The 27,401-nt window shown below is 41.0% G+C and overlaps 20 non-coding genes across 20 annotated transcripts; all 20 read right to left on the bottom strand.

Annotated features, from left to right (window-relative positions):
- Window positions 1-1,295: 1,295 nt before the first annotated feature.
- TRNAL-AAG (transfer RNA leucine (anticodon AAG)) lies at window positions 1,296-1,377 on the bottom strand. Its single transcript has one exon. It is a non-coding gene; the product is annotated as a tRNA-Leu (tRNA).
- Window positions 1,378-2,972: 1,595 nt separating this feature from the next.
- Window positions 2,973-3,054, bottom strand: TRNAL-AAG (transfer RNA leucine (anticodon AAG)). The gene has a single exon. It is a non-coding gene; the product is annotated as a tRNA-Leu (tRNA).
- Window positions 3,055-3,531: 477 nt separating this feature from the next.
- Window positions 3,532-3,613, bottom strand: TRNAL-UAG (transfer RNA leucine (anticodon UAG)). Its single transcript has one exon. It is a non-coding gene; the product is annotated as a tRNA-Leu (tRNA).
- A 477-nt stretch (window positions 3,614-4,090) lies between these two features.
- On the bottom strand, window positions 4,091-4,172 carry TRNAL-AAG (transfer RNA leucine (anticodon AAG)). Its single transcript has one exon. It is a non-coding gene; the product is annotated as a tRNA-Leu (tRNA).
- A 1,595-nt stretch (window positions 4,173-5,767) lies between these two features.
- TRNAL-UAG (transfer RNA leucine (anticodon UAG)) lies at window positions 5,768-5,849 on the bottom strand. The gene has a single exon. It is a non-coding gene; the product is annotated as a tRNA-Leu (tRNA).
- A 477-nt stretch (window positions 5,850-6,326) lies between these two features.
- Window positions 6,327-6,408, bottom strand: TRNAL-AAG (transfer RNA leucine (anticodon AAG)). The gene has a single exon. It is a non-coding gene; the product is annotated as a tRNA-Leu (tRNA).
- Window positions 6,409-6,885: 477 nt separating this feature from the next.
- TRNAL-UAG (transfer RNA leucine (anticodon UAG)) lies at window positions 6,886-6,967 on the bottom strand. Its single transcript has one exon. It is a non-coding gene; the product is annotated as a tRNA-Leu (tRNA).
- A 477-nt stretch (window positions 6,968-7,444) lies between these two features.
- On the bottom strand, window positions 7,445-7,526 carry TRNAL-AAG (transfer RNA leucine (anticodon AAG)). Its single transcript has one exon. It is a non-coding gene; the product is annotated as a tRNA-Leu (tRNA).
- A 1,595-nt stretch (window positions 7,527-9,121) lies between these two features.
- On the bottom strand, window positions 9,122-9,203 carry TRNAL-UAG (transfer RNA leucine (anticodon UAG)). The gene has a single exon. It is a non-coding gene; the product is annotated as a tRNA-Leu (tRNA).
- Window positions 9,204-9,680: 477 nt separating this feature from the next.
- Window positions 9,681-9,762, bottom strand: TRNAL-AAG (transfer RNA leucine (anticodon AAG)). The gene has a single exon. It is a non-coding gene; the product is annotated as a tRNA-Leu (tRNA).
- Window positions 9,763-15,253: 5,491 nt separating this feature from the next.
- TRNAL-AAG (transfer RNA leucine (anticodon AAG)) lies at window positions 15,254-15,335 on the bottom strand. The gene has a single exon. It is a non-coding gene; the product is annotated as a tRNA-Leu (tRNA).
- Window positions 15,336-16,930: 1,595 nt separating this feature from the next.
- On the bottom strand, window positions 16,931-17,012 carry TRNAL-AAG (transfer RNA leucine (anticodon AAG)). Its single transcript has one exon. It is a non-coding gene; the product is annotated as a tRNA-Leu (tRNA).
- A 477-nt stretch (window positions 17,013-17,489) lies between these two features.
- TRNAL-AAG (transfer RNA leucine (anticodon AAG)) lies at window positions 17,490-17,571 on the bottom strand. Its single transcript has one exon. It is a non-coding gene; the product is annotated as a tRNA-Leu (tRNA).
- Window positions 17,572-20,284: 2,713 nt separating this feature from the next.
- Window positions 20,285-20,366, bottom strand: TRNAL-AAG (transfer RNA leucine (anticodon AAG)). The gene has a single exon. It is a non-coding gene; the product is annotated as a tRNA-Leu (tRNA).
- Window positions 20,367-21,961: 1,595 nt separating this feature from the next.
- On the bottom strand, window positions 21,962-22,043 carry TRNAL-AAG (transfer RNA leucine (anticodon AAG)). Its single transcript has one exon. It is a non-coding gene; the product is annotated as a tRNA-Leu (tRNA).
- Window positions 22,044-22,520: 477 nt separating this feature from the next.
- Window positions 22,521-22,602, bottom strand: TRNAL-AAG (transfer RNA leucine (anticodon AAG)). The gene has a single exon. It is a non-coding gene; the product is annotated as a tRNA-Leu (tRNA).
- Window positions 22,603-23,079: 477 nt separating this feature from the next.
- TRNAL-AAG (transfer RNA leucine (anticodon AAG)) lies at window positions 23,080-23,161 on the bottom strand. The gene has a single exon. It is a non-coding gene; the product is annotated as a tRNA-Leu (tRNA).
- Window positions 23,162-23,638: 477 nt separating this feature from the next.
- Window positions 23,639-23,720, bottom strand: TRNAL-AAG (transfer RNA leucine (anticodon AAG)). Its single transcript has one exon. It is a non-coding gene; the product is annotated as a tRNA-Leu (tRNA).
- Window positions 23,721-24,756: 1,036 nt separating this feature from the next.
- Window positions 24,757-24,838, bottom strand: TRNAL-AAG (transfer RNA leucine (anticodon AAG)). Its single transcript has one exon. It is a non-coding gene; the product is annotated as a tRNA-Leu (tRNA).
- A 1,595-nt stretch (window positions 24,839-26,433) lies between these two features.
- TRNAL-AAG (transfer RNA leucine (anticodon AAG)) lies at window positions 26,434-26,515 on the bottom strand. Its single transcript has one exon. It is a non-coding gene; the product is annotated as a tRNA-Leu (tRNA).
- Between the last annotated feature and the right edge of the window lie 886 nt (window positions 26,516-27,401).

The following is a 27,401-nucleotide window of genomic DNA, read 5'->3' as shown; positions in this document are numbered from 1 at the left end:
CAGGGTAGCTTAATCTGTGCCATAACATCTTGGGAATATAATCAAAAGCCTTTTCTTATAGAGTTTGTTCGGTTTCAGAAAAGGCCAAAAAGTCCATTTCTGAGCATCATCAAAAGCAAGTTCTTCTGACCACTAAAATGTTCAGAAAGCAACTTGAGAGCTTTCAAAATTGAAAACTGGCAGCAGTGTGGTTCGAACCCACGCCTCCAAAGAGACTGGAGCCTTAATCCAGCGCCTTAGACCGCTCGGCCATGCTACCATGAAAAAGTGGATAATTTGGGATCAAAATGTCCAAGAGATTTCATAAAGAACATTTCTCCTGGCAAGAAATCCTTTTCCAGAATTTGATTTAAAAAGAAGAATTGTTGCTGCATTCGAGCTGAATATTTAATGATGGCAGCAGAAGGCTGAAAATGCATTCCTCCAGTTAGAAAGGAAGCAAACGCAAGTGAGTTCAACAGTATTACCGCACTACTGCTTTTTCAGATGTTTCTAGGCTATTGAAGGCTTTGAAGTGCAAGATCGTGGAGTGCGCCTAATGTCTACTTAGCTAGCGCATCAGGGTAGCTTAATCTGTGCCATAACATCTTGGGAATATCATCAAAAGCCTTTTCTTATAGAGTTTGTTCGGTTTCAGAAAAGGCCAAAAAGTCCATTTCTGAGCATCATCAAAAGCAAGTTCTTCTGACCACTAAAATGTTCAGAAAGCAACTTGAGAGCTTTCAAAATTGAAAACTAGCAGCAGTGGGATTCGAACCCACGCCTCCAAAGAGACTGGAGCCTTAATCCAGCGCCTTAGACCGCTCGGCCATGCTACCATGAAAAAGTGGATAATTTTGGATCAAAATGTCCAAGAGATTTCATAAAGAACATTTCTCCTGGCAAGAAATCCTTTTCCAGAATTTGATTTAAAAAGAAGAATTGTTGCTGCATTCGAGCTGAATATTTAATGATGGTAGCAGAAGGCTGAAAATGCATTCCTCCAGTTAGAAAGGAAGCAAACGCAAGTGAGTTCAACAGTATTACCGCACTACTGCTTTTTCAGATGTTTCTAGGCTATTGAAGGCTTTGAAGTGCAAGATCGTGGAGTGCGCCTAATGTCTACTTAGCTAGCGCATCGGGGTAGCTTAATCTGTGCCATAACATCTTGGGAATATCATCAAAAGCCTTTTCTTATACAGTTTGTTCGGTTTCAGAAAAGGCCAAAAAGTCCATTTCTGAGCATCATCAAAAGCAAGTTCTTCTGACCACTAAAATGTTCAGAAAGCAACTTGAGAGCTTTCAAAATTGAAAACTGGCAGCAGTGGGATTCGAACCCACGCCTCCAAAGAGACTGGAGCCTTAATCCAGCGCCTTAGACCGCTCGGCCATGCTACCATGAAAAACTGGATAATTTTGGATCAAAATGTCCAAGAGATTTCATAAAGAACATTTCTCCTGGCAAGAAATCCTTTTCCAGAATTTGATTTAAAAAGAAGAATTGTTGCTGCATTCGAGCTGAATATTTAATGATGGTAGCAGAAGGCTGAAAATGCATTCCTCCAGTTAGAAAGGAAGCAAACGCACGTGAGTTCAACAGTATTACCGCACTACTGCTTTTTCAGATGTTTCTAGGCTATTGAAGGCTTTGAAGTGCAAGATCGTGGAGTGCGCCTAATGTCTACTTAGCTAGCGCATCGGGGTAGCTTAATCTGTGCCATAACATCTTGGGAATATAATCAAAAGCCTTTTCTTATAGAGTTTGTTCGGTTTCAGAAAAGGCCAAAAAGTCCATTTCTGAGCATCCTCAAAAGCAAGTTCTTCTGACCACTAAAATGTTCAGAAAGCAACTTGAGAGCTTTCAAAATTGAAAACTGGCAGCAGTGTGGTTCGAACCCACGCCTCCAAAGAGACTGGAGCCTTAATCCAGCGCCTTAGACCGCTCGGCCATGCTACCATGAAAAAGTGGATAATTTGGGATCAAAATGTCCAAGAGATTTCATAAAGAACATTTCTCCTGGCAAGAAATCCTTTTCCAGAATTTGATTTAAAAAGAAGAATTGTTGCTGCATTCGAGCTGAATATTTAATGATGGCAGCAGAAGGCTGAAAATGCATTCCTCCAGTTAGAAAGGAAGCAAACGCAAGTGAGTTCAACAGTATTACCGCACTACTGCTTTTTCAGATGTTTCTAGGCTATTGAAGGCTTTGAAGTGCAAGATCGTGGAGTGCGCCTAATGTCTACTTAGCTAGCGCATCAGGGTAGCTTAATCTGTGCCATAACATCTTGGGAATATCATCAAAAGCCTTTTCTTATAGAGTTTGTTCGGTTTCAGAAAAGGCCAAAAAGTCCATTTCTGAGCATCATCAAAAGCAAGTTCTTCTGACCACTAAAATGTTCAGAAAGCAACTTGAGAGCTTTCAAAATTGAAAACTAGCAGCAGTGGGATTCGAACCCACGCCTCCAAAGAGACTGGAGCCTTAATCCAGCGCCTTAGACCGCTCGGCCATGCTACCATGAAAAAGTGGATAATTTTGGATCAAAATGTCCAAGAGATTTCATAAAGAACATTTCTCCTGGCAAGAAATCCTTTTCCAGAATTTGATTTAAAAAGAAGAATTGTTGCTGCATTCGAGCTGAATATTTAATGATGGTAGCAGAAGGCTGAAAATGCATTCCTCCAGTTAGAAAGGAAGCAAACGCAAGTGAGTTCAACAGTATTACCGCACTACTGCTTTTTCAGATGTTTCTAGGCTATTGAAGGCTTTGAAGTGCAAGATCGTGGAGTGCGCCTAATGTCTACTTAGCTAGCGCATCGGGGTAGCTTAATCTGTGCCATAACATCTTGGGAATATCATCAAAAGCCTTTTCTTATACAGTTTGTTCGGTTTCAGAAAAGGCCAAAAAGTCCATTTCTGAGCATCATCAAAAGCAAGTTCTTCTGACCACTAAAATGTTCAGAAAGCAACTTGAGAGCTTTCAAAATTGAAAACTGGCAGCAGTGGGATTCGAACCCACGCCTCCAAAGAGACTGGAGCCTTAATCCAGCGCCTTAGACCGCTCGGCCATGCTACCATGAATAACTGGATAATTTTGGATCAAAATGTCCAAGAGATTTCATAAAGAACATTTCTCCTGGCAAGAAATCCTTTTCCAGAATTTGATTTAAAAAGAAGAATTGTTGCTGCATTCGAGCTGAATATTTAATGATGGCAGCAGAAGGCTGAAAATGCATTCCTCCAGTTAGAAAGGAAGCAAACGCAAGTGAGTTCAACAGTATTACCGCACTACTGCTTTTTCAGATGTTTCTAGGCTATTGAAGGCTTTGAAGTGCAAGATCGTGGAGTGCGCCTAATGTCTACTTAGCTAGCGCATCGGGGTAGCTTAATCTGTGCCATAACATCTTGGAAATATCATCAAAAGCCTTTTCTTATAGAGTTTGTTCGGTTTCAGAAAAGGCCAAAAAGTCCATTTCTGAGCATCCTCAAAAGCAAGTTCTTCTGACCACTAAAATGTTCAGAAAGCAACTTGAGAGCTTTCAAAGTTGAAAACTGGCAGCAGTGGGATTCGAACCCACGCCTCCAAAGAGACTGGAGCCTAAATCCAGCACCTTAGACCGCTCGGCCATGCTACCATGAAAAAGTGGATAATTTTGGATCAAAATGTCCAAGAGATTTCATAAAGAACATTTCTCCTGGCAAGAAATCCTTTTCCAGAATTTGATTTAAAAAGAAGAATTGTTGCTGCATTCGAGCTGAATATTTAATGATGGCAGCAGAAGCCTGAAAATGCATTCCTCCAGTTAGAAAGGAAGCAAACGCAAGTGAGTTCAACAGTATTACCGCACTACTGCTTTTTCAGATGTTTCTAGGCTATTGAAGGCTTTGAAGTGCAAGATCGTGGAGTGCGCCTAATGTCTACTTAGCTAGCGCATCAGGGTAGCTTAATCTGTGCCATAACATCTTGGGAATATCATCAAAAGCCTTTTCTTATAGAGTTTGTTCGGTTTCAGAAAAGGCCAAAAAGTCCATTTCTGAGCATCATCAAAAGCAAGTTCTTCTGACCACTAAAATGCTCAGAAAGCAACTTGAGAGCTTTCAAAATTGAAAACTGGCAGCAGTGGGATTCGAACCCACGCCTCCAAAGAGACTGGAGCCTTAATCCAGCGCCTTAGACCGCTCGGCCATGCTACCATGAAAAAGTGGATAATTTGGGATCAAAATGTCCAAGAGATTTCATAAAGAACATTTCTCTTGGCAAGAAATCCTTTTCCAGAATTTGATTTAAAAAGAAGAATTGTTGCTGCATTCGAGCTGAATATTTAATGATGGCAGCAGAAGGCTGAAAATGCATTCCTCCAGTTAGAAAGGAAGCAAACGCACGTGAGTTCAACAGTATTACCGCACTACTGCTTTTTCAGATGTTTCTAGGCTATTGAAGGCTTTGAAGTGCAAGATCGTGGAGTGCGCCTAATGTCTACTTAGCTAGCGCATCAGGGTAGCTTAATCTGTGCCATAACATCTTGGGAATATCATCAAAAGCCTTTTCTTATAGAGTTTGTTCGGTTTCAGAAAAGGCCAAAAAGTCCATTTCTGAGCATCATCAAAAGCAAGTTCTTCTGACCACTAAAATGTTCAGAAAGCAACTTGAGAGCTTTCAAAATTGAAAACTGGCAGCAGTGTGGTTCGAACCCACGCCTCCAAAGAGACTGGAGCCTTAATCCAGCGCCTTAGACCGCTCGGCCATGCTACCATGAAAAAGTGGATAATTTGGGATCAAAATGTCCAAGAGATTTCATAAAGAACATTTCTCCTGGCAAGAAATCCTTTTCCAGAATTTGATTTAAAAAGAAGAATTGTTGCTGCATTCGAGCTGAATATTTAATGATGGTAGCAGAAGGCTGAAAATGCATTCCTCCAGTTAGAAAGGAAGCAAACGCAAGTGAGTTCAACAGTATTACCGCACTACTGCTTTTTCAGATGTTTCTAGGCTATTGAAGGCTTTGAAGTGCAAGATCGTGGAGTGCGCCTAATGTCTACTTAGCTAGCGCATCGGGGTAGCTTAATCTGTGCCATAACATCTTGGGAATATCATCAAAAGCCTTTTCTTATAGAGTTTGTTCGGTTTCAGAAAAGGCCAAAAAGTCCATTTCTGAGCATCATCAAAAGCAAGTTCTTCTGACCACTAAAATGTTCAGAAAGCAACTTGAGAGCTTTCAAAATTGAAAACTGGCAGCAGTGCGATTCGAACCCACGCCTCCAAAGAGACTGGAGCCTTAATCCAGCGCCTTAGACCGCTCGGCCATGCTACCATGAAAAACTGGATAATTTTGGATCAAAATGTCCAAGAGATTTCATAAAGAACATTTCTCCTGGCAAGAAATCCTTTTCCAGAATTTGATTTAAAAAGAAGAATTGTTGCTGCATTCGAGCTGAATATTTAATGATGGCAGCAGAAGGCTGAAAATGCATTCCTCCAGTTAGAAAGGAAGCAAACGCAAGTGAGTTCAACAGTATTACCGCACTACTGCTTTTTCAGATGTTTCTAGGCTATTGAAGGCTTTGAAGTGCAAGATCGTGGAGTGCGCCTAATGTCTACTTAGCTAGCGCATCGGGGTAGCTTAATCTGTGCCATAACATCTTGGAAATATCATCAAAAGCCTTTTCTTATAGAGTTTGTTCGGTTTCAGAAAAGGCCAAAAAGTCCATTTCTGAGCATCCTCAAAAGCAAGTTCTTCTGACCACTAAAATGTTCAGAAAGCAACTTGAGAGCTTTCAAAGTTGAAAACTGGCAGCAGTGGGATTCGAACCCACGCCTCCAAAGAGACTGGAGCCTAAATCCAGCACCTTAGACCGCTCGGCCATGCTACCATGAAAAAGTGGATAATTTTGGATCAAAATGTCCAAGAGATTTCATAAAGAACATTTCTCCTGGCAAGAAATCCTTTTCCAGAATTTGATTTAAAAAGAAGAATTGTTGCTGCATTCGAGCTGAATATTTAATGATGGCAGCAGAAGGCTGAAAATGCATTCCTCCAGTTAGAAAGGAAGCAAACGCAAGTGAGTTCAACAGTATTACCGCACTACTGCTTTTTCAGATGTTTCTAGGCTATTGAAGGCTTTGAAGTGCAAGATCGTGGAGTGCGCCTAATGTCTACTTAGCTAGCGCATCAGGGTAGCTTAATCTGTGCCATAACATCTTGGGAATATCATCAAAAGCCTTTTCTTATAGAGTTTGTTCGGTTTCAGAAAAGGCCAAAAAGTCCATTTCTGAGCATCATCAAAAGCAAGTTCTTCTGACCACTAAAATGTTCAGAAAGCAACTTGAGAGCTTTCAAAATTGAAAACTGGCAGCAGTGGGATTCGAACCCACGCCTCCAAAGAGACTGGAGCCTTAATCCAGCGCCTTAGACCGCTCGGCCATGCTACCATGAAAAAGTGGATAATTTTGGATCAAAATGTCCAAGAGATTTCATAAAGAACATTTCTCCTGGCAAGAAATCCTTTTCCAGAATTTGATTTAAAAAGAAGAATTGTTGCTGCATTCGAGCTGAATATTTAATGATGGCAGCAGAAGGCTGAAAATGCATTCCTCCAGTTAGAAAGGAAGCAAACGCAAGTGAGTTCAACAGTATTACCGCACTACTGCTTTTTCAGATGTTTCTAGGCTATTGAAGGCTTTGAAGTGCAAGATCGTGGAGTGCGCCTAATGTCTACTTAGCTAGCGCATCAGGGTAGCTTAATCTGTGCCATAACATCTTGGGAATATCATCAAAAGCCTTTTCTTATAGAGTTTGTTCGGTTTCAGAAAAGGCCAAAAAGTCCATTTCTGAGCATCATCAAAAGCAAGTTCTTCTGACCACTAAAATGTTCAGAAAGCAACTTGAGAGCTTTCAAAGTTGAAAACTGGCAGCAGTGGGATTCGAACCCACGCCTCCAAAGAGACTGGAGCCTAAATCCAGCACCTTAGACCGCTCGGCCATGCTACCATGAAAAAGTGGATAATTTTGGATCAAAATGTCCAAGAGATTTCATAAAGAACATTTCTCCTGGCAAGAAATCCTTTTCCAGAATTTGATTTAAAAAGAAGAATTGTTGCTGCATTCGAGCTGAATATTTAATGATGGCAGCAGAAGCCTGAAAATGCATTCCTCCAGTTAGAAAGGAAGCAAACGCAAGTGAGTTCAACAGTATTACCGCACTACTGCTTTTTCAGATGTTTCTAGGCTATTGAAGGCTTTGAAGTGCAAGATCGTGGAGTGCGCCTAATGTCTACTTAGCTAGCGCATCAGGGTAGCTTAATCTGTGCCATAACATCTTGGGAATATCATCAAAAGCCTTTTCTTATAGAGTTTGTTCGGTTTCAGAAAAGGCCAAAAAGTCCATTTCTGAGCATCATCAAAAGCAAGTTCTTCTGACCACTAAAATGCTCAGAAAGCAACTTGAGAGCTTTCAAAATTGAAAACTGGCAGCAGTGGGATTCGAACCCACGCCTCCAAAGAGACTGGAGCCTTAATCCAGCGCCTTAGACCGCTCGGCCATGCTACCATGAAAAAGTGGATAATTTGGGATCAAAATGTCCAAGAGATTTCATAAAGAACATTTCTCTTGGCAAGAAATCCTTTTCCAGAATTTGATTTAAAAAGAAGAATTGTTGCTGCATTCGAGCTGAATATTTAATGATGGCAGCAGAAGGCTGAAAATGCATTCCTCCAGTTAGAAAGGAAGCAAACGCACGTGAGTTCAACAGTATTACCGCACTACTGCTTTTTCAGATGTTTCTAGGCTATTGAAGGCTTTGAAGTGCAAGATCGTGGAGTGCGCCTAATGTCTACTTAGCTAGCGCATCAGGGTAGCTTAATCTGTGCCATAACATCTTGGGAATATCATCAAAAGCCTTTTCTTATAGAGTTTGTTCGGTTTCAGAAAAGGCCAAAAAGTCCATTTCTGAGCATCATCAAAAGCAAGTTCTTCTGACCACTAAAATGTTCAGAAAGCAACTTGAGAGCTTTCAAAATTGAAAACTGGCAGCAGTGTGGTTCGAACCCACGCCTCCAAAGAGACTGGAGCCTTAATCCAGCGCCTTAGACCGCTCGGCCATGCTACCATGAAAAAGTGGATAATTTGGGATCAAAATGTCCAAGAGATTTCATAAAGAACATTTCTCCTGGCAAGAAATCCTTTTCCAGAATTTGATTTAAAAAGAAGAATTGTTGCTGCATTCGAGCTGAATATTTAATGATGGTAGCAGAAGGCTGAAAATGCATTCCTCCAGTTAGAAAGGAAGCAAACGCAAGTGAGTTCAACAGTATTACCGCACTACTGCTTTTTCAGATGTTTCTAGGCTATTGAAGGCTTTGAAGTGCAAGATCGTGGAGTGCGCCTAATGTCTACTTAGCTAGCGCATCGGGGTAGCTTAATCTGTGCCATAACATCTTGGGAATATCATCAAAAGCCTTTTCTTATAGAGTTTGTTCGGTTTCAGAAAAGGCCAAAAAGTCCATTTCTGAGCATCATCAAAAGCAAGTTCTTCTGACCACTAAAATGTTCAGAAAGCAACTTGAGAGCTTTCAAAATTGAAAACTGGCAGCAGTGCGATTCGAACCCACGCCTCCAAAGAGACTGGAGCCTTAATCCAGCGCCTTAGACCGCTCGGCCATGCTACCATGAAAAACTGGATAATTTTGGATCAAAATGTCCAAGAGATTTCATAAAGAACATTTCTCCTGGCAAGAAATCCTTTTCCAGAATTTGATTTAAAAAGAAGAATTGTTGCTGCATTCGAGCTGAATATTTAATGATGGCAGCAGAAGGCTGAAAATGCATTCCTCCAGTTAGAAAGGAAGCAAACGCAAGTGAGTTCAACAGTATTACCGCACTACTGCTTTTTCAGATGTTTCTAGGCTATTGAAGGCTTTGAAGTGCAAGATCGTGGAGTGCGCCTAATGTCTACTTAGCTAGCGCATCGGGGTAGCTTAATCTGTGCCATAACATCTTGGAAATATCATCAAAAGCCTTTTCTTATAGAGTTTGTTCGGTTTCAGAAAAGGCCAAAAAGTCCATTTCTGAGCATCCTCAAAAGCAAGTTCTTCTGACCACTAAAATGTTCAGAAAGCAACTTGAGAGCTTTCAAAGTTGAAAACTGGCAGCAGTGGGATTCGAACCCACGCCTCCAAAGAGACTGGAGCCTAAATCCAGCACCTTAGACCGCTCGGCCATGCTACCATGAAAAAGTGGATAATTTTGGATCAAAATGTCCAAGAGATTTCATAAAGAACATTTCTCCTGGCAAGAAATCCTTTTCCAGAATTTGATTTAAAAAGAAGAATTGTTGCTGCATTCGAGCTGAATATTTAATGATGGCAGCAGAAGGCTGAAAATGCATTCCTCCAGTTAGAAAGGAAGCAAACGCAAGTGAGTTCAACAGTATTACCGCACTACTGCTTTTTCAGATGTTTCTAGGCTATTGAAGGCTTTGAAGTGCAAGATCGTGGAGTGCGCCTAATGTCTACTTAGCTAGCGCATCAGGGTAGCTTAATCTGTGCCATAACATCTTGGGAATATCATCAAAAGCCTTTTCTTATAGAGTTTGTTCGGTTTCAGAAAAGGCCAAAAAGTCCATTTCTGAGCATCATCAAAAGCAAGTTCTTCTGACCACTAAAATGTTCAGAAAGCAACTTGAGAGCTTTCAAAATTGAAAACTGGCAGCAGTGGGATTCGAACCCACGCCTCCAAAGAGACTGGAGCCTTAATCCAGCGCCTTAGACCGCTCGGCCATGCTACCATGAAAAAGTGGATAATTTTGGATCAAAATGTCCAAGAGATTTCATAAAGAACATTTCTCCTGGCAAGAAATCCTTTTCCAGAATTTGATTTAAAAAGAAGAATTGTTGCTGCATTCGAGCTGAATATTTAATGATGGCAGCAGAAGGCTGAAAATGCATTCCTCCAGTTAGAAAGGAAGCAAACGCAAGTGAGTTCAACAGTATTACCGCACTACTGCTTTTTCAGATGTTTCTAGGCTATTGAAGGCTTTGAAGTGCAAGATCGTGGAGTGCGCCTAATGTCTACTTAGCTAGCGCATCAGGGTAGCTTAATCTGTGCCATAACATCTTGGGAATATCATCAAAAGCCTTTTCTTATAGAGTTTGTTCGGTTTCAGAAAAGGCCAAAAAGTCCATTTCTGAGCATCATCAAAAGCAAGTTCTTCTGACCACTAAAATGTTCAGAAAGTAACTTGAGAGCTTTCAAAATTGAAAACTGGCAGCAGTGAGATTCGAACCCACGCCTCCAAAGAGACTGGAGCCTTAATCCAGCGCGTTAGACCGCTCGGCCATGCTACCATGAAAAAGTGGATAATTTGGCATCAAAATGTCCAAGAGATTTCATAAAGAACATTTCTCCTGGCAAGAAATCCTTTTCCAGAATTTGATTTAAAAAGAAGAATTGTTGCTGCATTCGAGCTGAATATTTAATGATGGCAGCAGAAGGCTGAAAATGCATTCCTCCAGTTAGAAAGGAAGCAAACGCAAGTGAGTTCAACAGTATTACCGCACTACTGCTTTTTCAGATGTTTCTAGGCTATTGAAGGCTTTGAAGTGCAAGATCGTGGAGTGCGCCTAATGTCTACTTAGCTAGCGCATCAGGGTAGCTTAATCTGTGCCATAACATCTTGGGAATATCATCAAAAGCCTTTTCTTATAGAGTTTGTTCGGTTTCAGAAAAGGCCAAAAAGTCCATTTCTGAGCATCATCAAAAGCAAGTTCTTCTGACCACTAAAATGTTCAGAAAGCAATTGAAAACTGGCAGCAGTGGGATTCGAACCCACGCCTCCAAAGAGACTGGAGCCTTAATCCAGCGCCTTAGACCGCTCTGCCATGCTACCATGAAAAACTGGATAATTTTGGATCAAAATGTCCAAGAGATTTCATAAAGAACATTTCTCCTGGCAAGAAATCCTTTTCCAGAATTTGATTTAAAAAGAAGAATTGTTGCTGCATTCGAGCTGAATATTTAATGATGGCAGCAGAAGGCTGAAAATGCATTCCTCCAGTTAGAAAGGAAGCAAACGCAAGTGAGTTCAACAGTATTACCGCACTACTGCTTTTTCAGATGTTTCTAGGCTATTGAAGGCTTTGAAGTGCAAGATCGTGGAGTGCGCCTAATGTCTACTTAGCTAGCGCATCAGGGTAGCTTAATCTGTGCCATAACATCTTGGGAATATCATCAAAAGCCTTTTCTTATAGAGTTTGTTCGGTTTCAGAAAAGGCCAAAAAGTCCATTTCTGAGCATCATCAAAAGCAAGTTCTTCTGACCACTAAAATGTTCAGAAAGCAACTTGAGAGCTTTCAAGATTGAAAACTGGCAGCAGTGTGGTTCGAACCCACGCCTCCAAAGAGACTGGAGCCTTAATCCAGCGCGTTAGACCGCTCGGCCATGCTACCATGAAAAAGTGGATAATTTGGCATCAAAATGTCCAAGAGATTTCATAAAGAACATTTCTCCTGGCAAGAAATCCTTTTCCAGAATTTGATTTAAAAAGAAGAATTGTTGCTGCATTCGAGCTGAATATTTAATGATGGCAGCAGAAGGCTGAAAATGCATTCCTCCAGTTAGAAAGGAAGCAAACGCAAGTGAGTTCAACAGTATTACCGCACTACTGCTTTTTCAGATGTTTCTAGGCTATTGAAGGCTTTGAAGTGCAAGATCGTGGAGTGCGCCTAATGTCTACTTAGCTAGCGCATCAGGGTAGCTTAATCTGTGCCATAACATCTTGGGAATATCATCAAAAGCCTTTTCTTATAGAGTTTGTTCGGTTTCAGAGAAGGCCAAAAAGTCCATTTCTGAGCATCATCAAAAGCAAGTTCTTCTGACCACTAAAATGTTCAGAAAGCAACTTGAGAGCTTTCAAAATTGAAAACTGGCAGCAGTGTGGTTCGAACCCACGCCTCCAAAGAGACTGGAGCCTAAATCCAGCGCGTTAGACCGCTCGGCCATGCTACCATGAAAAACTGGATAATTTTGGATCAAAATGTCCAAGAGATTTCATAAAGAACATTTCTCCTGGCAAGAAATCCTTTTCCAGAATTTGATTTAAAAAGAAGAATTGTTGCTGCATTCGAGCTGAATATTTAATGATGGCAGCAGAAGGCTGAAAATGCATTCCTCCAGTTAGAAAGGAAGCAAACGCAAGTGAGTTCAACAGTATTACCGCACTACTGCTTTTTCAGATGTTTCTAGGCTATTGAAGGCTTTGAAGTGCAAGATCGTGGAGTGCGCCTAATGTCTACTTAGCTAGCGCATCAGGGTAGCTTAATCTGTGCCATAACATCTTGGGAATATCATCAAAAGCCTTTTCTTATAGAGTTTGTTCGGTTTCAGAGAAGGCCAAAAAGTCCATTTCTGAGCATCATCAAAAGCAAGTTCTTCTGACCACTAAAATGTTCAGAAAGCAACTTGAGAGCTTTCAAAATTGAAAACTGGCAGCAGTGTGGTTCGAACCCACGCCTCCAAAGAGACTGGAGCCTAAATCCAGCGCGTTAGACCGCTCGGCCATGCTACCATGAAAAACTGGATAATTTTGGATCAAAATGTCCAAGAGATTTCATAAAGAACATTTCTCCTGGCAAGAAATCCTTTTCCAGAATTTGATTTAAAAAGAAGAATTGTTGCTGCATTCGAGCTGAATATTTAATGATGGCAGCAGAAGGCTGAAAATGCATTCCTCCAGTTAGAAAGGAAGCAAACGCAAGTGAGTTCAACAGTATTACCGCACTACTGCTTTTTCAGATGTTTCTAGGCTATTGAAGGCTTTGAAGTGCAAGATCGTGGAGTGCGCCTAATGTCTACTTAGCTAGCGCATCAGGATAGCTTAATCTGTGCCATAACATCTTGGGAATATCATCAAAAGCCTTTTCTTATAGAGTTTGTTCGGTTTCAGAAAAGGCCAAAAAGTCCATTTCTGAGCATCATCAAAAGCAAGTTCTTCTGACCACTAAAATGTTCAGAAAGCAACTTGAGAGCTTTCAAGATTGAAAACTGGCAGCAGTGTGGTTCGAACCCACGCCTCCAAAGAGACTGGAGCCTAAATCCAGCGCGTTAGACCGCTCGGCCATGCTACCATGAAAAACTGGATAATTTTGGATCAAAATGTCCAAGAGATTTCATAAAGAACATTTCTCCTGGCAAGAAATCCTTTTCCAGAATTTGATTTAAAAAGAAGAATTGTTGCTGCATTCGAGCTGAATATTTAATGATGGCAGCAGAAGGCTGAAAATGCATTCCTCCAGTTAGAAAGGAAGCAAACGCAAGTGAGTTCAACAGTATTACCGCACTACTGCTTTTTCAGATGTTTCTAGGCTATTGAAGGCTTTGAAGTGCAAGATCGTGGAGTGCGCCTAATGTCTACTTAGCTAGCGCATCAGGGTAGCTTAATCTGTGCCATAACATCTTGGGAATATCATCAAAAGCCTTTTCTTATAGAGTTTGTTCGGTTTCAGAGAAGGCCAAAAAGTCCATTTCTGAGCATCATCAAAAGCAAGTTCTTCTGACCACTAAAATGTTCAGAAAGCAACTTGAGAGCTTTCAAAATTGAAAACTGGCAGCAGTGTGGTTCGAACCCACGCCTCCAAAGAGACTGGAGCCTAAATCCAGCGCGTTAGACCGCTCGGCCATGCTACCATGAAAAACTGGATAATTTTGGATCAAAATGTCCAAGAGATTTCATAAAGAACATTTCTCCTGGCAAGAAATCCTTTTCCAGAATTTGATTTAAAAAGAAGAATTGTTGCTGCATTCGAGCTGAATATTTAATGATGGCAGCAGAAGGCTGAAAATGCATTCCTCCAGTTAGAAAGGAAGCAAACGCAAGTGAGTTCAACAGTATTACCGCACTACTGCTTTTTCAGATGTTTCTAGGCTATTGAAGGCTTTGAAGTGCAAGATCGTGGAGTGCGCCTAATGTCTACTTAGCTAGCGCATCAGGATAGCTTAATCTGTGCCATAACATCTTGGGAATATCATCAAAAGCCTTTTCTTATAGAGTTTGTTCGGTTTCAGAAAAGGCCAAAAAGTCCATTTCTGAGCATCATCAAAAGCAAGTTCTTCTGACCACTAAAATGTTCAGAAAGCAACTTGAGAGCTTTCAAGATTGAAAACTGGCAGCAGTGTGGTTCGAACCCACGCCTCCAAAGAGACTGGAGCCTTAATCCAGCGCGTTAGACCGCTCGGCCATGCTACCATGAAAAAGTGGATAATTTGGCATCAAAATGTCCAAGAGATTTCATAAAGAACATTTCTCCTGGCAAGAAATCCTTTTCCAGAATTTGATTTAAAAAGAAGAATTGTTGCTGCATTCGAGCTGAATATTTAATGATGGCAGCAGAAGGCTGAAAATGCATTCCTCCAGTTAGAAAGGAAGCAAACGCAAGTGAGTTCAACAGTATTACCGCACTACTGCTTTTTCAGATGTTTCTAGGCTATTGAAGGCTTTGAAGTGCAAGATCGTGGAGTGCGCCTAATGTCTACTTAGCTAGCGCATCAGGGTAGCTTAATCTGTGCCATAACATCTTGGGAATATCATCAAAAGCCTTTTCTTATAGAGTTTGTTCGGTTTCAGAGAAGGCCAAAAAGTCCATTTCTGAGCATCATCAAAAGCAAGTTCTTCTGACCACTAAAATGTTCAGAAAGCAACTTGAGAGCTTTCAAAATTGAAAACTGGCAGCAGTGGGATTTGAACCCACGCCTCCAAAGAGACTGGAGCCTTAATCCAGCGCCTTAGACCGCTCGGCCATGCTACCATGAAAAACTGGATAATTTTGGATCAAAATGTCCAAGAGATTTCATAAAGAACATTTCTCCTGGCAAGAAATCCTTTTCCAGAATTTGATTTAAAAAGAAGAATTGTTGCTGCATTCGAGCTGAATATTTAATGATGGCAGCAGAAGGCTGAAAATGCATTCCTCCAGTTAGAAAGGAAGCAAACGCAAGTGAGTTCAACAGTATTACCGCACTACTGCTTTTTCAGATGTTTCTAGGCTATTGAAGGCTTTGAAGTGCAAGATCGTGGAGTGCGCCTAATGTCTACTTAGCTAGCGCATCAGGGTAGCTTAATCTGTGCCATAACATCTTGGGAATATCATCAAAAGCCTTTTCTTATAGAGTTTGTTCGGTTTCAGAAAAGGCCAAAAAGTCAATTTCTGAGCATCATCAAAAGCAAGTTCTTCTGACCACTAAAATGTTCAGAAAGCAACTTGAGAGCTTTCAAAATTGAAAACTGGCAGCAGTGGGATTCGAACCCACGCCTCCAAAGAGACTGGAGCCTTAATCCAGCGCCTTAGACCGCTCGGCCATGCTACCATGAAAAAGTGGATAATTTGGCATCAAAATGTCCAAGAGATTTCATAAAGAACATTTCTCCTGGCAAGAAATCCTTTTCCAGAATTTGATTTAAAAAGAAGAATTGTTGCTGCATTCGAGCTGAATATTTAATGATGGCAGCAGAAGGCTGAAAATGCATTCCTCCAGTTAGAAAGGAAGCAAACGCAAGTGAGTTCAACAGTATTACCGCACTACTGCTTTTTCAGATGTTTCTAGGCTATTGAAGGCTTTGAAGTGCAAGATCGTGGAGTGCGCCTAATGTCTACTTAGCTAGCGCATCAGGGTAGCTTAATCTGTGCCATAACATCTTGGGAATATCATCAAAAGCCTTTTCTTATAGAGTTTGTTCGGTTTCAGAAAAGGCCAAAAAGTCCATTTCTGAGCATCATCAAAAGCAAGTTCTTCTGACCACTAAAATGTTCAGAAAGCAACTTGAGAGCTTTCAAAATTGAAAACTGGCAGCAGTGAGATTCGAACCCACGCCTCCAAAGAGACTGGAGCCTTAATCCAACGCGTTAGACCGCTCGGCCATGCTACCATGAATAAGTGGATAATTTGGGATCAAAATGTCCAAGAGATTTCATAAAGAACATTTCTCCTGGCAAGAAATCCTTTTCCAGAATTTGATTTAAAAAGAAGAATTGTTGCTGCATTCGAGCTGAATATTTAATGATGGCAGCAGAAGGCTGAAAATGCATTCCTCCAGTTAGAAAGGAAGCAAACGCACATGAGTTCAACAGTATTACCGCACTACTGCTTTTTCAGATGTTTCTAGGCTATTGAAGGCTTTGAAGTGCAAGATCGTGGAGTGCGCCTAATGTCTACTTAGCTAGCGCATCAGGGTAGCTTAATCTGTGCCATAACATCTTGGGAATATCATCAAAAGCCTTTTCTTATAGAGTTTGTCCGGTTTCAGAAAAGGCCAAAAAGTCCATTTCTGAGCATCATCAAAAGCAAGTTCTTCTGACCACTAAAATGTTCAGAAAGCAACTTGAGAGCTTTCAAGATTGAAAACTGACAGCAGTGGGATTCGAACCCACGCCTCCAAAGAGACTGGAGCCTTAATCCAGCGCCTTAGACCGCTCGGCCATGCTACCACGAAAAAGTGGATAATTTGGGATCAAAATGTCCAAGAGATTTCATAACGAACATTTCTCTTGGCAAGAAATCCTTTTCCAGAATTTGATTTAAAAAGAAGAATTGTTGCTGCATTCGAGCTGAATATTTAATGATGGCAGCAGAAGGCTGAAAATGCATTCCTCCAGTTAGAAAGGAAGCAAACGCACATGAGTTCAACAGTATTACCGCACTACTGCTTTTTCAGATGTTTCTAGGCTATTGAAGGCTTTGAAGTGCAAGATCGTGGAGTGCGCCTAATGTCTACTTAGCTAGCGCATCAGGGTAGCTTAATCTGTGCCATAACATCTTGGGAATATCATCAAAAGCCTTTTCTTATAGAGTTTGTCCGGTTTCAGAAAAGGCCAAAAAGTCCATTTCTGAGCATCATCAAAAGCAAGTTCTTCTGACCACTAAAATGTTCAGAAAGCAACTTGAGAGCTTTCAAAATTGAAAACTGGCAGCAGTGGGATTCGAACCCACGCCTCCAAAGAGACTGGAGCCTTAATCCAGCGCCTTAGACCGCTCGGCCATGCTACCATGAAAAACTGGATAATTTTGGATCAAAATGTCCAAGAGATTTCATAAAAAACATTTCTCCTGGCAAGAAATCCTTTTCCAGAATTTGATTTAAAAAGAAGAATTGTTGCTGCATTCGAGCTGAATATTTAATGATGGTAGCAGAAGGCTGAAAATGCATTCCTCCAGTTAGAAAGGAAGCAAACGCAAGTGAGTTCAACAGTATTACCGCACTACTGCTTTTTCAGATGTTTCTAGGCTATTGAAGGCTTTGAAGTGCAAGATCGTGGAGTGCGCCTAATGTCTACTTAGCTAGCGCATCAGGGTAGCTTAATCTGTGCCATAACATCTTGGGAATATCATCAAAAGCCTTTTCTTATACAGTTTGTTCGGTTTCAGAAAAGGCCAAAAAGTCCATTTCTGAGCATCATCAAAAGCAAGTTCTTCTGACCACTAAAATGTTCAGAAAGCAACTTGAGAGCTTTCAAAATTGAAAACTGGCAGCAGTGGGATTCGAACCCACGCCTCCAAAGAGACTGGAGCCTTAATCCAGCGCCTTAGACCGCTCGGCCATGCTACCATGAAAAACTGGATAATTTTGGATCAAAATGTCCAAGAGATTTCATAACGAACATTTCTCTTGGCAAGAAATCCTTTTCCAGAATTTGATTTAAAAAGAAGAATTGTTGCTGCATTCGAGCTGAATATTTAATGATGGCAGCAGAAGGCTGAAAATGCATTCCTCCAGTTAGAAAGGAAGCAAACGCACATGAGTTCAACAGTATTACCGCACTACTGCTTTTTCAGATGTTTCTAGGCTATTGAAGGCTTTGAAGTGCAAGATCGTGGAGTGCGCCTAATGTCTACTTAGCTAGCGCATCAGGGTAGCTTAATCTGTGCCATAACATCTTGGGAATATCATCAAAAGCCTTTTCTTATACAGTTTGTTCGGTTTCAGAAAAGGCCAAAAAGTCCATTTCTGAGCATCATCAAAAGCAAGTTCTTCTGACCACTAAAATGTTCAGAAAGCAACTTGAGAGCTTTCAAAATTGAAAACTGGCAGCAGTGGGATTCAAACCCACGCCTCCAAAGAGACTGGAGCCTTAATCCAGCGCCTTAGACCGCTCGGCCATGCTACCATGAAAAAGTGGATAATTTTGGATCAAAATGTCCAAGAGATTTCATAAAGAACATTTCTCCTGGCAAGAAATCCTTTTCCAGAATTTGATTTAAAAAGAAGAATTGTTGCTGCATTCGAGCTGAATATTTAATGATGGCAGCAGAAGGCTGAAAATGCATTCCTCCAGTTAGAAAGGAAGCAAACGCAAGTGAGTTCAACAGTATTACCGCACTACTGCTTTTTCAGATGTTTCTAGGCTATTGAAGGCTTTGAAGTGCAAGATCGTGGAGTGCGCCTAATGTCTACTTAGCTAGCGCATCAGGGTAGCTTAATCTGTGCCATAACATCTTGGGAATATCATCAAAAGCCTTTTCTTATAGAGTTTGTTCGGTTTCAGAAAAGGCCAAAAAGTCCATTTCTGAGCATCATCAAAAGCAAGTTCTTCTGACCACTAAAATGTTCAGAAAGCAACTTGAGAGCTTTCAAAATTGAAAACTGGCAGCAGTGAGATTCGAACCCACGCCTCCAAAGAGACTGGAGCCTTAATCCAGCGCGTTAGACCGCTCGGCCATGCTACCATGAAAAAGTGGATAATTTGGCATCAAAATGTCCAAGAGATTTCATAAAGAACATTTCTCCTGGCAAGAAATCCTTTTCCAGAATTTGATTTAAAAAGAAGAATTGTTGCTGCATTCGAGCTGAATATTTAATGATGGCAGCAGAAGGCTGAAAATGCATTCCTCCAGTTAGAAAGGAAGCAAACGCAAGTGAGTTCAACAGTATTACCGCACTACTGCTTTTTCAGATGTTTCTAGGCTATTGAAGGCTTTGAAGTGCAAGATCGTGGAGTGCGCCTAATGTCTACTTAGCTAGCGCATCAGGGTAGCTTAATCTGTGCCATAACATCTTGGGAATATCATCAAAAGCCTTTTCTTATAGAGTTTGTTCGGTTTCAGAAAAGGCCAAGAAGTCCATTTCTGAGCATCATCAAAAGCAAGTTCTTCTGACCACTAAAATGTTCAGAAAGCAACTTGAGAGCTTTCAAGATTGAAAACTGGCAGCAGTTTGGTTCGAACCCACGCCTCCAAAGAGACTGGAGCCTTAATCCAGCGCGTTAGACCGCTCGGCCATGCTACCATGAAAAAGTGGATAATTTGGCATCAAAATGTCCAAGAGATTTCATAAAGAACATTTCTCCTGGCAAGAAATCCTTTTCCAGAATTTGATTTAAAAAGAAGAATTGTTGCTGCATTCGAGCTGAATATTTAATGATGGCAGCAGAAGGCTGAAAATGCATTCCTCCAGTTAGAAAGGAAGCAAACGCAAGTGAGTTCAACAGTATTACCGCACTACTGCTTTTTCAGATGTTTCTAGGCTATTGAAGGCTTTGAAGTGCAAGATCGTGGAGTGCGCCTAATGTCTACTTAGCTAGCGCATCAGGGTAGCTTAATCTGTGCCATAACATCTTGGGAATATCATCAAAAGCCTTTTCTTATAGAGTTTGTTCGGTTTCAGAGAAGGCCAAAAAGTCCATTTCTGAGCATCATCAAAAGCAAGTTCTTCTGACCACTAAAATGTTCAGAAAGCAACTTGAGAGCTTTCAAAATTGAAAACTGGCAGCAGTTGGATTCGAACCCACGCCTCCAAAGAGACTGGAGCCTTAATCCAGCGCCTTAGACCGCTCGGCCATGCTACCATGAAAAACTGGATAATTTTGGATCAAAATGTCCAAGAGATTTCATAAAGAACATTTCTCCTGGCAAGAAATCCTTTTCCAGAATTTGATTTAAAAAGAAGAATTGTTGCTGCATTCGAGCTGAATATTTAATGATGGCAGCAGAAGGCTGAAAAGGCATTCCTCCAGTTAGAAAGGAAGCAAACGCAAGTGAGTTCAACAGTATTACCGCACTACTGCTTTTTCAGATGTTTCTAGGCTATTGAAGGCTTTGAAGTGCAAGATCGTGGAGTGCGCCTAATGTCTACTTAGCTAGCGCATCAGGGTAGCTTAATCTGTGCCATAACATCTTGGGAATATCATCAAAAGCCTTTTCTTATAGAGTTTGTTCGGTTTCAGAAAAGGCCAAAAAGTCAATTTCTGAGCATCATCAAAAGCAAGTTCTTCTGACCACTAAAATGTTCAGAAAGCAACTTGAGAGCTTTCAAAATTGAAAACTGGCAGCAGTGGGATTCGAACCCACGCCTCCAAAGAGACTGGAGCCTTAATCCAGCGCCTTAGACCGCTCGGCCATGCTACCATGAAAAAGTGGATAATTTTGGATCAAAATGTCCAAGAGATTTCATAAAGAACATTTCTCCTGGCAAGAAATCCTTTTCCAGAATTTGATTTAAAAAGAAGAATTGTTGCTGCATTCGAGCTGAATATTTAATGATGGCAGCAGAAGGCTGAAAATGCATTCCTCCAGTTAGAAAGGAAGCAAACGCAAGTGAGTTCAACAGTATTACCGCACTACTGCTTTTTCAGATGTTTCTAGGCTATTGAAGGCTTTGAAGTGCAAGATCGTGGAGTGCGCCTAATGTCTACTTAGCTAGCGCATCAGGGTAGCTTAATCTGTGCCATAACATCTTGGGAATATCATCAAAAGCCTTTTCTTATAGAGTTTGTTCGGTTTCAGAAAAGGCCAAAAAGTCCATTTCTGAGCATCATCAAAAGCAAGTTCTTCTGACCACTAAAATGTTCAGAAAGCAACTTGAGAGCTTTCAAAATTGAAAACTGGCAGCAGTGAGATTCGAACCCACGCCTCCAAAGAGACTGGAGCCTTAATCCAACGCGTTAGACCGCTCGGCCATGCTACCATGAATAAGTGGATAATTTGGGATCAAAATGTCCAAGAGATTTCATAAAGAACATTTCTCCTGGCAAGAAATCCTTTTCCAGAATTTGATTTAAAAAGAAGAATTGTTGCTGCATTCGAGCTGAATATTTAATGATGGCAGCAGAAGGCTGAAAATGCATTCCTCCAGTTAGAAAGGAAGCAAACGCACATGAGTTCAACAGTATTACCGCACTACTGCTTTTTCAGATGTTTCTAGGCTATTGAAGGCTTTGAAGTGCAAGATCGTGGAGTGCGCCTAATGTCTACTTAGCTAGCGCATCAGGGTAGCTTAATCTGTGCCATAACATCTTGGGAATATCATCAAAAGCCTTTTCTTATAGAGTTTGTCCGGTTTCAGAAAAGGCCAAAAAGTCCATTTCTGAGCATCATCAAAAGCAAGTTCTTCTGACCACTAAAATGTTCAGAAAGCAACTTGAGAGCTTTCAAGATTGAAAACTGACAGCAGTGGGATTCGAACCCACGCCTCCAAAGAGACTGGAGCCTTAATCCAGCGCCTTAGACCGCTCGGCCATGCTACCATGAAAAAGTGGATAATTTGGGATCAAAATGTCCAAGAGATTTCATAACGAACATTTCTCTTGGCAAGAAATCCTTTTCCAGAATTTGATTTAAAAAGAAGAATTGTTGCTGCATTTGAGCTGAATATTTAATGATGGCAGCAGAAGGCTGAAAATGCATTCCTCCAGTTAGAAAGGAAGCAAACGCACATGAGTTCAACAGTATTACCGCACTACTGCTTTTTCAGATGTTTCTAGGCTATTGAAGGCTTTGAAGTGCAAGATCGTGGAGTGCGCCTAATGTCTACTTAGCTAGCGCATCAGGGTAGCTTAATCTGTGCCATAACATCTTGGGAATATCATCAAAAGCCTTTTCTTATAGAGTTTGTCCGGTTTCAGAAAAGGCCAAAAAGTCCATTTCTGAGCATCATCAAAAGCAAGTTCTTCTGACCACTAAAATGTTCAGAAAGCAACTTGAGAGCTTTCAAAATTGAAAACTGGCAGCAGTGGGATTCGAACCCACGCCTCCAAAGAGACTGGAGCCTTAATCCAGCGCCTTAGACCGCTCGGCCATGCTACCATGAAAAACTGGATAATTTTGGATCAAAATGTCCAAGAGATTTCATAAAAAACATTTCTCCTGGCAAGAAATCCTTTTCCAGAATTTGATTTAAAAAGAAGAATTGTTGCTGCATTCGAGCTGAATATTTAATGATGGTAGCAGAAGGCTGAAAATGCATTCCTCCAGTTAGAAAGGAAGCAAACGCAAGTGAGTTCAACAGTATTACCGCACTACTGCTTTTTCAGATGTTTCTAGGCTATTGAAGGCTTTGAAGTGCAAGATCGTGGAGTGCGCCTAATGTCTACTTAGCTAGCGCATCAGGGTAGCTTAATCTGTGCCATAACATCTTGGGAATATCATCAAAAGCCTTTTCTTATACAGTTTGTTCGGTTTCAGAAAAGGCCAAAAAGTCCATTTCTGAGCATCATCAAAAGCAAGTTCTTCTGACCACTAAAATGTTCAGAAAGCAACTTGAGAGCTTTCAAAATTGAAAACTGGCAGCAGTGGGATTCGAACCCACGCCTCCAAAGAGACTGGAGCCTTAATCCAGCGCCTTAGACCGCTCGGCCATGCTACCATGAAAAACTGGATAATTTTGGATCAAAATGTCCAAGAGATTTCATAACGAACATTTCTCTTGGCAAGAAATCCTTTTCCAGAATTTGATTTAAAAAGAAGAATTGTTGCTGCATTCGAGCTGAATATTTAATGATGGCAGCAGAAGGCTGAAAATGCATTCCTCCAGTTAGAAAGGAAGCAAACGCACATGAGTTCAACAGTATTACCGCACTACTGCTTTTTCAGATGTTTCTAGGCTATTGAAGGCTTTGAAGTGCAAGATCGTGGAGTGCGCCTAATGTCTACTTAGCTAGCGCATCAGGGTAGCTTAATCTGTGCCATAACATCTTGGGAATATCATCAAAAGCCTTTTCTTATACAGTTTGTTCGGTTTCAGAAAAGGCCAAAAAGTCCATTTCTGAGCATCATCAAAAGCAAGTTCTTCTGACCACTAAAATGTTCAGAAAGCAACTTGAGAGCTTTCAAAATTGAAAACTGGCAGCAGTGGGATTCGAACCCACGCCTCCAAAGAGACTGGAGCCTTAATCCAGCGCCTTAGACCGCTCGGCCATGCTACCATGAAAAAGTGGATAATTTTGGATCAAAATGTCCAAGAGATTTCATAAAGAACATTTCTCCTGGCAAGAAATCCTTTTCCAGAATTTGATTTAAAAAGAAGAATTGTTGCTGCATTCGAGCTGAATATTTAATGATGGTAGCAGAAGGCTGAAAATGCATTCCTCCAGTTAGAAAGGAAGCAAACGCAAGTGAGTTCAACAGTATTACCGCACTACTGCTTTTTCAGATGTTTCTAGGCTATTGAAGGCTTTGAAGTGCAAGATCGTGGAGTGCGCCTAATGTCTACTTAGCTAGCGCATCAGGGTAGCTTAATCTGTGCCATAACATCTTGGGAATATCATCAAAAGCCTTTTCTTATACAGTTTGTTCGGTTTCAGAAAAGGCCAAAAAGTCCATTTCTGAGCATCATCAAAAGCAAGTTCTTCTGACCACTAAAATGTTCAGAAAGCAACTTGAGAGCTTTCAAAATTGAAAACTGGCAGCAGTGGGATTCGAACCCACGCCTCCAAAGAGACTGGAGCCTTAATCCAGCGCCTTAGACCGCTCGGCCATGCTACCATGAAAAAGTGGATAATTTTGGATCAAAATGTCCAAGAGATTTCATAAAGAACATTTCTCCTGGCAAGAAATCCTTTTCCAGAATTTGATTTAAAAAGAAGAATTGTTGCTGCATTCGAGCTGAATATTTAATGATGGCAGCAGAAGGCTGAAAATGCATTCCTCCAGTTAGAAAGGAAGCAAACGCAAGTGAGTTCAACAGTATTACCGCACTACTGCTTTTTCAGATGTTTCTAGGCTATTGAAGGCTTTGAAGTGCAAGATCGTGGAGTGCGCCTAATGTCTACTTAGCTAGCGCATCAGGGTAGCTTAATCTGTGCCATAACATCTTGGGAATATCATCAAAAGCCTTTTCTTATACAGTTTGTTCGGTTTCAGAAAAGGCCAAAAAGTCCATTTCTGAGCATCATCAAAAGCAAGTTCTTCTGACCACTAAAATGTTCAGAAAGCAACTTGAGAGCTTTCAAAATTGAAAACTGGCAGCAGTGGGATTCGAACCCACGCCTCCAAAGAGACTGGAGCCTTAATCCGTCGCCTTAGACCGCTCGGCCATGCTACCATGAAAAAGTGGATAATTTTGGATCAAAATGTCCAAGAGATTTCATAAAGAACATTTCTCCTGGCAAGAAATCCTTTTCCAGAATTTGATTTAAAAAGAAGAATTGTTGCTGCATTCGAGCTGAATATTTAATGATGGTAGCAGAAGGCTGAAAATGCATTCCTCCAGTTAGAAAGGAAGCAAACGCAAGTGAGTTCAACAGTATTACCGCACTACTGCTTTTTCAGATGTTTCTAGGCTATTGAAGGCTTTGAAGTGCAAGATCGTGGAGTGCGCCTAATGTCTACTTAGCTAGCGCATCGGGGTAGCTTAATCTGTGCCATAACATCTTGGGAATATCATCAAAAGCCTTTTCTTATAGAGTTTGTTCGGTTTCAGAAAAGGCCAAAAAGTCCATTTCTGAGCATCATCAAAAGCAAGTTCTTCTGACCACTAAAATGTTCAGAAAGCAACTTGAGAGCTTTCAAAATTGAAAACTGGCAGCAGTGGGATTCGAACCCACGCCTCTAAAGAGACTGGAGCCTTAATCCAGCGCCTTAGACCGCTCGGCCATGCTACCATGAAAAAGTGGATAATTTTGGATCAAAATGTCCAAGAGATTTCATAAAGAACATTTCTCCTGGCAAGAAATCCTTTTCCAGAATTTGATTTAAAAAGAAGAATTGTTGCTGCATTCGAGCTGAATATTTAATGATGGCAGCAGAAGGCTGAAAATGCATTCCTCCAGTTAGAAAGGAAGCAAACGCAAGTGAGTTCAACAGTATTACCGCACTACTGCTTTTTCAGATGTTTCTAGGCTATTGAAGGCTTTGAAGTGCAAGATCGTGGAGTGCGCCTAATGTCTACTTAGCTAGCGCATCAGGGTAGCTTAATCTGTGCCATAACATCTTGGGAATATCATCAAAAGCCTTTTCTTATACAGTTTGTTCGGTTTCAGAAAAGGCCAAAAAGTCCATTTCTGAGCATCATCAAAAGCAAGTTCTTCTGACCACTAAAATGTTCAGAAAGCAACTTGAGAGCTTTCAAAATTGAAAACTGGCAGCAGTGGGTTTCGAACCCATGCCTCCAAAGAGACTGGAGCCTTAATCCAGCGCCTTAGACCGCTCGGCCATGCTACCATGAAAAAGTGGATAATTTTGGATCAAAATGTCCAAGAGATTTCATAAAGAACATTTCTCCTGGCAAGAAATCCTTTTCCAGAATTTGATTTAAAAAGAAGAATTGTTGCTGCATTCGAGCTGAATATTTAATGATGGCAGCAGAAGGCTGAAAATGCATTCCTCTAGTTAGAAAGGAAGCAAACGCAAGTGAGTTCAACAGTATTACCGCACTACTGCTTTTTCAGATGTTTCTAGGCTATTGAAGGCTTTGAAGTGCAAGATCGTGGAGTGCGCCTAATGTCTACTTAGCTAGCGCATCAGGGTAGCTTAATCTGTGCCATAACATCTTGGGAATATCATCAAAAGCCTTTTCTTATAGAGTTTGTTCTGTTTCAGAAAAGGCCAAAAAGTCCATTTCTGAGCATCATCAAAAGCAAGTTCTTCTGACCACTAAAATGTTCAGAAAGCAACTTGAGAGCTTTCAAAATTGAAAACTGGCAGCAGTGGGATTCGAACCCACGCCTCCAAAGAGACTGCAGCCTTAATCCAGCGCCTTAGACCGCTCGGCCATGCTACCATGAAAAAGTGGATAATTTTGGATCAAAATGTCCAAGAGATTTCATAAAGAACATTTCTCCTGGCAAGAAATCCTTTTCCAGAATGTGATTGAAAAAGAAGAATTATTGCTGCATTCGAGCTGAATATTTAATGATGGCAGCAGAAGGCTGAAAATGCATTCCTCCAGTTAGAAAGGAAGCAAACGCAAGTGAGTTCAACAGTATTACCGCACTACTGCTTTTTCAGATGTTTCTAGGCTATTGAAGGCTTTGAAGTGCAAGATCGTGGAGTGCGCCTAATGTCTACTTAGCTAGCGCATCAGGGTAGCTTAATCTGTGCCATAACATCTTGGGAATATTATCAAAAGCCTTTTCTTATAGAGTTTGTTCGGTTTCAGAAAAGGCCAAAAAGTCAATTTCTGAGCATCATCAAAAGCAAGTTCTTCTGACCACTAAAATGTTCAGAAAGCAACTTGAGAGCTTTCAAAATTGAAAACTGGCAGCAGTGGGATTCGAACCCACGCCTCCAAAGAGACTGGAGCCTTAATCCAGCGCCTTAGACCGCTCGGCCATGCTACCATGAAAGAGTGGATAATTTGGGATCAAAATATCCAAGAGATTTCATAAAGAACATTTCTCCTGGCAAGAAATCCTTTTCCAGAATTTGATTTAAAAAGAAGAATTGTTGCTGCATTCAAGCTGAATATTTAATGATGGCAGCAGAAGGCTGAAAATGCATTCCTCCAGTTAGAAAGGAAGCAAACGCAAGTGAGTTCAACAGTATTACCGCACTACTGCTTTTTCAGATGTTTCTAGGCTATTGAAGGCTTTGAAGTGCAAGATCGTGGAGTGCGCCTAATGTCTACTTAGCTAGCGCATCGGGGTAGCTTAATCTGTGCCATAACATCTTGGGAATATCATCAAAAGCCTTTTCTTATAGAGTTTGTTCGGTTTCAGAAAAGGCCAAAAAGTCCATTTCTGAGCATCATCAAAAGCAAGTTCTTCTGACCACTAAAATGTTCAGAAAGCAACTTGAGAGCTTTCAAAATTGAAAACTAGCAGCGGGATTCGAACCCACGCCTCCAAAGAGACTGGAGCCTTAATCCAGCGCCTTAGACCGCTCGGCCATGCTACCATGAAAAAGTGGATAATTTTGGATCAAAATGTCCAAGAGATTTCATAAAGAACATTTCTCCTGGCAAGAAATCCTTTTCCAGAATGTGATTTAAAAAGAAGAATTGTTGCTGCATTCGAGCTGAATATTTAATGATGGCAGCAGAAGGCTGAAAATGCATTCCTCCAGTTAGAAAGGAAGCAAACGCAAGTGAGTTCAACAGTATTACCGCACTACTGCTTTTTCAGATGTTTCTAGGCTATTGAAGGCTTTGAAGTGCAAGATCGTGGAGTGCGCCTAATGTCTACTTAGCTAGCGCATCGGGGTAGCTTAATCTGTGCCATAACATCT

This window comes from Eleutherodactylus coqui, chromosome 13 (assembly GCF_035609145.1).
Source record: "Eleutherodactylus coqui strain aEleCoq1 chromosome 13, aEleCoq1.hap1, whole genome shotgun sequence".
Classification (NCBI taxonomy): Eukaryota; Metazoa; Chordata; class Amphibia; order Anura; family Eleutherodactylidae; genus Eleutherodactylus; species Eleutherodactylus coqui.
Note: the sequence above shows the minus strand (reverse complement) of the source record. Positions and strands in the feature narration are given on the sequence as shown.